This window comes from Uranotaenia lowii, chromosome 2 (assembly GCF_029784155.1).
Source record: "Uranotaenia lowii strain MFRU-FL chromosome 2, ASM2978415v1, whole genome shotgun sequence".
In the NCBI taxonomy this organism is placed as follows: Eukaryota; Metazoa; Arthropoda; class Insecta; order Diptera; family Culicidae; genus Uranotaenia; species Uranotaenia lowii.
This window is the reverse complement of record NC_073692.1, coordinates 27,736,980-27,747,601: the sequence shown is the minus strand read 5'-3', so window position 1 is coordinate 27,747,601 and position 10,622 is coordinate 27,736,980. Positions and strand designations below refer to the sequence as shown.

Below are 10,622 nucleotides of genomic sequence, written 5' to 3'. Positions count from 1 at the left end.
AAAACTACAAGTATTCAACTAAAATTTAAAGTTAAAAAATAAATTGCAGAACTCTCATAGAAGCCTTCTAGAAAAATCTAACTATTAAAAGGTACTCTGTTTCAGATCCGTGTCCGTCCGTGTCCAGATTGCTCCCCTATAAACTCCTCCGTCTAAATGGCCAACTTCCGCGATCTTCAGTTTCAGCAATACCTGCCTTCTTGGCAGCGTCAATGCCTGGAAAATTGCACCATCAGTTAGACCGTTGCATCCGGAACGATTCCATCTAATCTAGTAGAGGAAACTCTACCTAGCGTGGCATCCTCAGGAAAGTTCCTTTCTGCTAACTACCATCAGCTGGAAACTCAGCTTCCTAAATGACTTCCGAACCAAACCGTCCTTTTCTGCACCTTGAATCGTCTGCCTGAAGACAAAACGGGCTTCCGCGATCAACGGCTCCAGCATAGCCTGTCCCCTCGACAGCGAAAACTGCTCTTTCATTCCTAACCGTGGCATCTGAACCTTTTCTATTTCTTCTAAGACGTCGTAGAGCTAGAAACAGTAATCGCTTGATCTCTTCTTGTTTTTTTTTGGGTTTTCGTTCGCTGTTGGTTCTACAACAACGAACTTCTTGGTTCCTATCCCACTTACGAGATTTGAAGGAAGCCGGGTTTAATTGAAAGACTTAGGACTTGCAAGATACATCTTTATTCGTTGACGACTTTAACGGACTTGTCACAATTGTATATTGATGTTCGTGATTTTTACCTTATTTCTAGGCTATGCCAACCGGATCGCTACATTATCTAACAGACGGCAAAAACTTTAATGATTTCCAAACTGTTATACTCAACATGGTTCTCATAATGAGTGAAATAAAAAAACTCTTTCTCCATTCTCACTGAATCTTCTCCATTCAAGTGCAAACAATTAATTCCAACCACATGTCCACTCAGCAAAGTCAACCGGTACGGTCCGAGATGTTGAGTGGCAATAACAAACCGGAACCCACGCTCAAACATTTTAACTCTTCGGATGCGAGAGCGCTCCATCGGCACGATCGGCAATCGCTGAGCACCCCTGAACCGAAGCAACAGTTCCAACACCCAACAGTGGGTGGCTGGTGTGGGTGGCCGCCAACTGATGCTGTGCGTATGCTTCTGCTTAAAGGCAGCATAACATGATTGCAGTTCTGTTCTTGGGTGGTGGTTGGATGGATTTGTTTCGCTTTTTTCGTTCTCCTATACTGTTGCTGCTGCTCGGTTTTCGGTTGTGGGTTCCTGGCAGCGGCTTTCGAGGGCAGGTGTGGGTGGGTGGCCAGGCTGGATCCAAAGGGTGGGGTCTGATTCTGAACGCGCGCGAATCCAGTAAAATACAGACGTCTTTGGTTAATTTGGCCAGTAGTATCGTGGAAGCGGCAGCGTTCGCATCGGTGACTTAAAACTCGGAAAAGCTCGCGGAAAAGTACCTTCTATATTACAATTTGTGGTGTGGCTCCAGAGATACTTAGAAGCAAACAGCAGACAGGTGGCTCCAGAGATAGAGTCTCCTCTACTTAGTAGGTGTTTTTGGTGGAGGGATTTTGGTCTTGCTCATCAGGCTTTGGGCCCGAAGCAAGTCTGAACAAATTTCCCAGCCGCTCCCAGCCGTCGGTGACGGTGTGATTGACATGTTCAAGTGTTTTTCCACTGAATGGCATTCTAATTCGTGGGAAAAGTGTTGCAGTTTTTGTTGAGCTTTTTTTTTCCTCGTGGCGTGTTCTTGAGAATCCCAAGCCAAGTGCTTAAAGTGTGATATACTGTTTGGGATTTTTTGATTTAGGTAAACAAAATTTAAGTGATAACTTTAATTGTTGAAAAATAGTTTAACTGGATTAGAGAAGACAAATTTAATAAAATCCTAAGGTTGAAAAAATTGAAAAAGTGTGAATTTGGATCAAACATCCATCAGTGAAAAAAAAAATTTAGTTCCCAAACTGTGAGCTGCTGAATGAATCCATTAATAGATAATTGATCTGAAAGTTTCTGAAACATAAATTTGATTTAGATTTCCCAAGAGACTCTCCTGTTTTAAAACCAATTTAGAAACCTCCCACAAGTGTTCGGAGCAAAATTAAATCTTTCCAAAAATTCGATCCGGCGACCATTAAACAACACCTTGCCAAATCGAGTCGTTGAAAATCGTCTTGGGGTCCCAAGCAATCGTGGCGAAAGTACAATTAATGAGCGAACTTTAGTCAAGTTCGATGCGGTTTTCCTCCTGCTGGTGCTGACAATTTTGTCTTGAGAAGAAAATTCGCAAATTGTCGTAGCTGCTGGCCATCGTCATCGCCATTCAGCACATTTTTGGGGAGTTTTCGTCGGGAAATTCGTCCGACCAAAGATTCCTGGTGGCATCGGCGGCAAACTTGTGCATGTGAACTTAAACTTAAAGATACCCCACTACTAGTGAGTCGGAAAGTGCAAATTTCTTCGGTTCGGTCACGGTCAGTGAAGTTTTTTTTTTAGCTTGTGAAAGGGTGGCTTGAGTTGAAAGTTGGCTCTGAAGTATTTGCTACCTACTACCTACATACTAGCTAGCAGCAAGTTTGTTTGTTTGTCCCCCAGCGAGCGGTGATTCATGGTTTTTTGAGTGTGTGGTACTGAAGTGGATTTGGGTGAGGGCCGACGGAAAAACAATTCAAAACTTCCGAAGATAGTGCAAGTGATTCCGGAAACTGTTACACAGTGGTAATCGATTTATGGACGCTGCTTTTTGCACCCGATGAAATTGGAGCAAATTTGAACAGGTGAGTTGCAGGAATATGAGGGTTCTTGATAAAATCTTAAACTGGCTTAATGTCTTTTGAAAACGTTTATTTTCGAAGAGTCGTTTGAATAATGGTTGAAGAAATTCAATGTCCTTTTTATCTATTTCATACGTAAGCTGAATGAAACAATGCTCCTCAAGATTCAAATAAGTGAGAATAAATTTTGCTCTTAAGAAGTTGGGAATTAAAAATTTTCATTCTCCATCAGAAAACAAAATAAGCCTTGTTTTCATTTATATAAATGACATTTAATTGAATAGCTGCATGTTTGCCTTTACCAGGTGTGAAGTTTCTTCAGCAAAGGCGTAGTCTCAATTAAAAATGCTTTTTTCTTGTGTGGAAAATTGTGCTTCAAGGAACATATTTTTCAGATTTAATCACACTATTATAAAACGAAAGAATTGCTCCTGTTGACTGTACTACAAAAAAGTTCAAAATACATAACACTTTACAAGAAAGTTTCAAATTCATTTGATGGTTTTTCATACCCTTCAATTTTTTTTGGTAAACAACAACAAGTGAAGACTAATTTGTGTTGTGAGCCTACTTGGTTGAATAATTCTACTGAATCAAACCAAACGAAAGATTCCCTTTAATTCAACTACGGTAATGACATGGTTGAATTAAAGGAAATCTTCCGATTGCTTTGTTCAGATTATGCTGTAAAGTTTTTACACCAAAGCTTATATGAAATCTGTAAGAATTTTTTTTTCGATCCCGTGAGTTTTTCGAGTTTTTTATTTTATTTTTCCCAGCAACTATGATGGTTGATGAATGATGATTGCTTTATTGAATTATGATCTGGTAAAATTAATATCGAAAAAACAATGTTTTTTGAACCATATTATGAGCATCTTTTCTACTGGCAGTCAGTGTTTTAGGTAAAATGTGTGTAAAATAGTATCTTAAAATAAATGCGCCAAATCTTTAGAATAAAGACATTTTCATTTTTTTTGTGGGAAAAATAAATTTAAAAATATGCCGAGAAAAACATTTTACAATAAATATAATTGTTCAGCGTGTCCGGTTTTGTCATCTTGATCGAGAACTCTCTCCTAATTTTATTACGGTTTTAAAATCAAGCACTGCGTGCCTTCATAAAACATGCAAAAAAAGCTTGGAACCTCTTAAAGCTTAGTTCTTTAAGAAATGGGACACTTTCTCTTGCTAATAGCTGGTTTACTAGTAATCGGACATTCAAAATTTTGACAGCATTTTGTTGCTTGTAAAAAGTACTACCTGGCCTATTTTTTTCAAATTTTAAAATTCAAGCGTTTTGGAGATACTTACTATGTAAGAGAAAGAGGAAAAAATAATTTTGCACATTCAAATCCATCATTATCAAAGACTGGCTGACAAAACCGTTGAATATTCGAAAAATTACTGTGTATGAGTGGTGGAAAAGTATGCAAATATTGTCAAAAGTGTCAACAAAGCTTAAATCAAGCATTGGAGTAAAGCACATGATCGGCTATTTCGGCTAAGGGTCATCAGGGAAGTCAAGTGTCATACCAGCATTTTTTATTTTCAATAAGCGAAAACTAAGGGTAGATCGCTAAAATTTGATTTTTTTTTCTCCGATAAGCCGAAAGTATTGCCTGGTAATGAGTCATTCAAACCTAACCTCAAACAACATTTTTTGCTAATTCCACAGCTCGTAAGCTGTATAGCCGATCTCGAGGCTATGGGACAGATGATTTCTGATGAACGAAAAATGTTATGAAATACCCTATTTCAAACAAATTCCAGCGTTTGAATCCTATACCATGTCTGCTCATGGCAAGGTCCCGAGTATATTAAAGTATGTATTTGCTGGTTATTTTCAAAAAAATATAATGATTTGCCAAGATTCTGCTCATGTGGGAAAAAAACAACAATTTTCAAAACGAAAACTATGGTTTTCACTGTTTTTAAAAGCCTAAAAAGAGTAATCTTTTATGTACCCTTCGCAACCTGCGATCTTTATTTGCAAGATTGCAGTTATTGCAAGATTTTTCCACCAAAAATTCCATTAAAAACGCTCAAAAATTGGCTCAAAAATAATCAAATTTGTTAATTTCGAAATAGCTGTTTCCACTATATTGCCCTCAGTTTCTTTTAAAAGAGAAGTATTAGTCCGAAAAGTAGCAGAAATTGAAGGAGGAGGATGTAGCTACCTAAAATACAGATAAGACGAAGTATGAGTTTGAAAAACTGATCAATATCATGAGTGAAAAAAGTGTGCGCTAGCCGATGGGAGGTATCAAGAATAAAGTAGAATTTATTTTTACGAAAAAACAATAAATATTTTTTTTCAAATTTTTTCATGAATTATCATAAGATTACCTTCATTTCCTTCATAGGAAGTATTTAGATCAAACGAAAGGTTTTTGAGATACACGCATTCGTAACTGTCCCATTTCTAAAAGAACTAAGCTTTAGTTAATGCTTTATTGAAGTTTTAACAGAGCATCCAGAACTCTTCTTAACTACATCAACAGTAGGGGAGAATGAGAATACTCGATCCCCATTCGAACGAAACATGAACCCGTAGGTATACTTGAAGCATTTTCGTGAGACGAGAAAAATTGTTATATTTTTTAGGTTAAAGGAGATTTGATCCTTAATTCAGGGTGCCCTAACCCTAGACAAAAATCTTGCAAAATTCAAAGATAAAAGGTTCGTTGAAAATTGTCCGCGATAAAAGTTCTCATTTCACAGTTTGTAAGTATCAGACAAAAATAATTCCAAAAGTTTGTCTACTACCCTAAAGTCATTGCATTCTTTAAGGCGCATTTATCTAGTTTTTCGATAAATACAGTATTTTGAGCCCTTTTTAACAGATAATTTTCAAAATATGTTGAGATAACAGGTTTGTTGTTTTATTCTATTTAGCACATTTTTCTAGAACGTTTGATATTTGCAAGACATTTCGGTTTCGAGATCTAGCGAAGGAATTTATTAACCCCAGGGATACGCATATTCATTCTTCTCTATATTTAGTAAAAGCTTTATTAGCGTTATCAGAACAACCTGAAAAAATGGTTGAAACAAGAATCTTAGCATTTATCATGACCATAATAAAACAGTCATAAAACTTTCTAACGGTATTGGCCTAAATCTGTGTTTCTTGGGTGGCCAATTTTAATATCAAATCATAAAATTTCAACCTTTTAAGGACCAAAATCTGAGGTATTTTTAGTTACCCACAACTACCGTAAAACGGGGTAACTTTGACCAACAATGAATTTTTTCACATTATCATCAACAACTCAGTCTATAGAATGAATTTTTGAAAACTGTTTGCTACGTTTGAAACCCTATTAATTGAGTATCAAATAGGCAAAATTTGGTTTGTATTTGAAATTTTTTTCTGTTAGTAAAAATCATATTTTAAAATCTTAAAATATCTATTTTCTCCAAGGCTCGCAAACAAACAGCTCTCCTAATGATACCAAAAAGCATTTAGAAGCAAACAAGTTGTTCAATGTGAAAGAACAACTTTTATCCTTTGTATATGAACATTTATAGTGCTATTTTAATAGTCATTTAATGATAAATTTTTGATATTTAAAAAATAAGGACATTTTCCGAGAGTAAGCACAAATTGGTCAAATGGATAGGAACCCTATCAAATCGTTAACTTTGAAGAATAAATGAAAATGGAAATAGAGGGAGGGCCTAGGGGAATGTGTGAAGGTAAAATTTCATTTGTATTTTGAAGCACAAACTATTTAGCAATTATTATAATTTTTGCCCCTAAATGTAGGCAGTATCATAGTTATTTTTTCGATTATGAATATTTTTAAAATAAAACGTTAAAGACCAAGGTTAAACTGATAAACTAGTACATGTAAATATTATGAAGGTGTTTTGTATCCTTTATGATCAAGAAAACTCGTTATAACCTTCAGAATAGAGACTGATCAATGTCACCCCAAAGCATCAAATTCTGAACAGAGACGAAAACGATTTTTAAATCGAATTTAAAGTAGTTTAATAAATTTCTGCAACCATGTACTACATTCATAGGAGTCGAGTACTGGTGTTAGAAATATAAAACATGCTACATTCTCCTTAACAGATAAAATAATCGAAATATATTGAAAAAAGTGATCAATCTTACCTCGGATTACGGTACTCTGAAATGTTAAAGTTTATTTTCAAATAATATTATAAGAAATCAAAAACGCGTGCTGGACGTCAACGCGTTCAAAGTTAATTTTGGTTTTCAAACATCTTGAACCAATACGTTTGCTTAAATTTTTAAATGTTTAACGAGAAAATGTTACTATTAGCACAGAGAACAGGCGTACAAGCTAGCCCACGAAACTTGTGTAAAAATTCCAAAACCCTTTTTGGACCAATTTATGTTTTTTGGCTGGGCCACCAGATGTTTCCAAACACATCAAAGAGAACTGTCAAAACAAAGCTAAGAAAAAATGACTAACTTTCTGTCAGTTTTCTATAGGTCGTATGTGCTGCTTAGCATGCTTCAAGAAAATCGCTGTTGAAGTTTCGTAATACGTTCATCATATTGAATGAAACAAATAATCACAAAAGTTATTATCTTTTTCTTCAAATTTGTTAGAAATACAAAGTTTAAAACAGCTGGATGCTAAAGTGATATTTGAAAGTAACCCGCTTTGAGATGCCTAGAATCAGTACTGCTGGGTGAGACTGATCGTCCAGAATGTTCTTGTATTTGACTGAACATAGGTGATGCATTTTCTAACACAAATTACTGTTCAAGAAGTGCGAAAACTTATACCAAAGCTGTTAGTTATCTTAACTGTCATTGTTGTGCAAAAATAAAGAAAGTGAAATTTCGCCCAGTCAAAGCAACTCTGTTTTCATTTATTTAGCAATAAATTAAAGCCACCCTTTTTACTGAGATATTGGATTGGTTTTTTGTGAGTTCATATACGATTACGTCTTTTCGAAAACTGGGCATTTTAAATTGATTTGTAAATTTTGAACGGCGCAACATATGGAACTGTTTGTAGTCAATTTCTAACGTATTTTTTGGTGATAGCATTTGAAATTTTACACACTTTTTTGACGATTTTTTGTTCGAGCTTGTACGTTTGTTCTCTGTGATTAGCATTATTAGTGAGGTGGGATAGCAGGACGAATTCATTCTTTAGAAAAATAATGACCCGAACCAAAACGCGTAGAAAACAGCAGCTTTCATTGGTTCTACATGGCCCAAACAACACCAAAGAGAATTCTATCAAGAGGTTGTGGACGGTTTTGAACCAAAAGGGGAATAAAAATTATGTTTAGAATAAAAAAAAAAGAGCTTTTTACTGGTCTGGTTTGATTCTCCCACCCCCGAAATAACACCAAAACCTTACAAAAAAAGTATGGAAATCGTGATTAGTAAATCATCAAGACCATTCAAGGTCATTTTAACTGATGGTTATTTGTTTTTATTATTTTTATCAAATAAACTCTAAAGTGGATTTTTTAAGTCATACTTATGCAATTCATTAAACTGATTGCTACTGAGTTACGAAAAAAAAAAATTGTAAAATAAACCGAAATTCAGTTTTGGTTTCCAGATCAGATATTCAACCCGAAGTTCAACAGTTCAGAAAATGTGTAAGAAGAATATAAGAAGTTAAGAAATTTATTAACATCTCTGATCTCTCTTTAATTACTCTTCTAAATTGAAAAAAGACTCATAAATTTCACAAAACCCAGTCCCTTAAAATTTGTTCAAGTATCGCACATAAAAAAAAACTACAATCATAAAAAAAACTATCAATCATATAAAAACAAGGAAATTAAAGTTAAATTTGGAATCCAGTAGATACACTTTGTTGCAAACTTGGAATTTTTTCAAACTTTTATAGCTGCTACAAAAAAATTAAATTGCAATTTTTCTTTAAATTCACAATTCACGTGTTCTGTTTGATTCAAGTTTTAATAAATTTAAATTTAATTAAACGAAATTATAAATGAAAATATTACAACGCTATTAAAACCAAAAATGAATGTTGTGTGAAACCTATCAATAATTTATATTAAGAATTATGTATTTTGCGTCCAAATTTCTTGAGCAAATGGTATCAAAATGATCAGATCATGAAAGATTTTTTGGAATTTAAGAATAATATTTAAAATTGACTGATCTGTTCCAATAGAAAATTTGTTTTTCAAGTGTTTCTTTTTATGATTTTTATGAAAAAAAAAACATGAATAAGTAAAGTAATTTCATAAAGGTTTCAGTAAAGTTTAGGTTAGAATTTAGGGATACCATACGTAGTCTTTTAAGAGTACATGTACTCTTTTTCAATCGAGAAATGGGCGTACTCTTCTTTTCATGAAATTTTACCAAATGTACTCTTTTTTTTTATTAAAAGACATTTGCTCTGTAAAACCTATGTATTTCTTCCATTTTATGAGGTTTTTTCACATCTTATGCAAAAATTACGAAAGGAGTACAGCTTACAACAAATTTCTTTAACATCTTGTTTTCATTAAAATGCTTTGAGTATGCAAACAGAATTTAATACGTACACAATTTAGACGATATACTTAAATGCGCCCAAATGTAGACTATGTAATGATTGTAAAGGAAATGTACACGTCAATAAAAAATGGCAATGAATTATTTTATTTCAATTTTTTTGGTTTGCCAGTATAACATCCAAATACTGCTATCTTTTCGAATATCCAACTTTTGTAAAACTTCAAAAAATTGTCATTGTTTCATTTAATTGAAATATCTTGGATTGCAATTACAGTAGAAATTCGCTTATTAGAAGTATTAGGGGCCTCCCCTCCTCACATAATACGATTTATGTACATCCTTTTCCTTCTGTGTTTGCATACCATCCGGGCACAAAGCTCGATAATTAAATGGATCTTGTATCAACCCGATGGCTGGGAGTTCAAAAAATCGGAAATGTATCGTTTCTCCTGACTTTTAGAGTAAATGATCTCAATGTACTCTTTTTGGTGCTGCAGGATCTGGTGACCCTAGGTTAGATTCATTCATAGATTTTGTGATTCCAAATTTCCTTATAAACATTTAAATTCGATGTGTGAACAGATTTTGGTTTCTGTATCCACTTTATTTCAAATTTAAACTAGATGCGTTTTTCATATTCGAAACACACCATTTCGAAATATGAAAAGAATTTTGTTTTTAATTCCAGACCATTTTTACGTTATGAATTGGAAATTTTTACTTTAAATTATTATGCAGAATCGGAACTTATCATGTTGAGGACGAATACGAGATATCTTGTAGCTGCTTTTCTGTACAAATTCAATTTTTTTTTTATTAATTTTTGAATTGACTTTTTCAATATAGAAAATGTCTGAATTCGAATTCCAGGAAAAAACGGGGAATTTCCAAAATGACAAAGTGATGACCACCCTGAAAGTAGTTAACTGAAGGAGCGGTTTGAAATATGCACCGATGGGGCGGTCCAAATTCGAAGCATGTGGTCCGATGTAATCACCAAAGTTAATGCCGAATAAATGAGTTAGTTCACTGATTTTGGTTGAAGAATGAGATCCATCGGAACTACCTAGGTTGGTTTTAGTTAAGAATTCATTCCTCTCATTTCATGGTTTGAAGATTTTGCTGCCGCAATAAATCGCGAATAAAGCGGCACGCCGCCGACCGATAATTGATTTGAGCACGATCAACACGTGTCGTGAAAGTTGCATTGCTTATTTTACTTGAACTGTGTTCAAGCAGAAGCCCGTCGTTCAAGCGCAAGAACAGATAAGGGCTAACCAGGTTTTTTTTCCCAAAGCTTGAAGAATTTTGAATCGTTTAAGTGTGTTTTTGTTTTTGCTTGAAGAGGTTGCGAAAAATTTACCACAATATCTCTTG

General features: G+C 34.5%; 1 long non-coding RNA gene across 1 annotated transcript in view; it reads left to right on the top strand.

Annotated features, from left to right (window-relative positions):
• The first annotated feature begins 1,392 nt into the window (after window positions 1-1,392).
• Window positions 1,393-10,622, top strand: part of LOC129748208 (uncharacterized) — a 72,257-nt gene continuing 63,027 nt past the window's right edge. The window contains exons 1-2 of the long non-coding RNA XR_008737682.1: window positions 1,393-1,541; window positions 2,562-2,767. This is a non-coding gene — a long non-coding RNA (uncharacterized LOC129748208). The remainder of the gene's footprint in view (window positions 1,542-2,561; window positions 2,768-10,622) is intronic.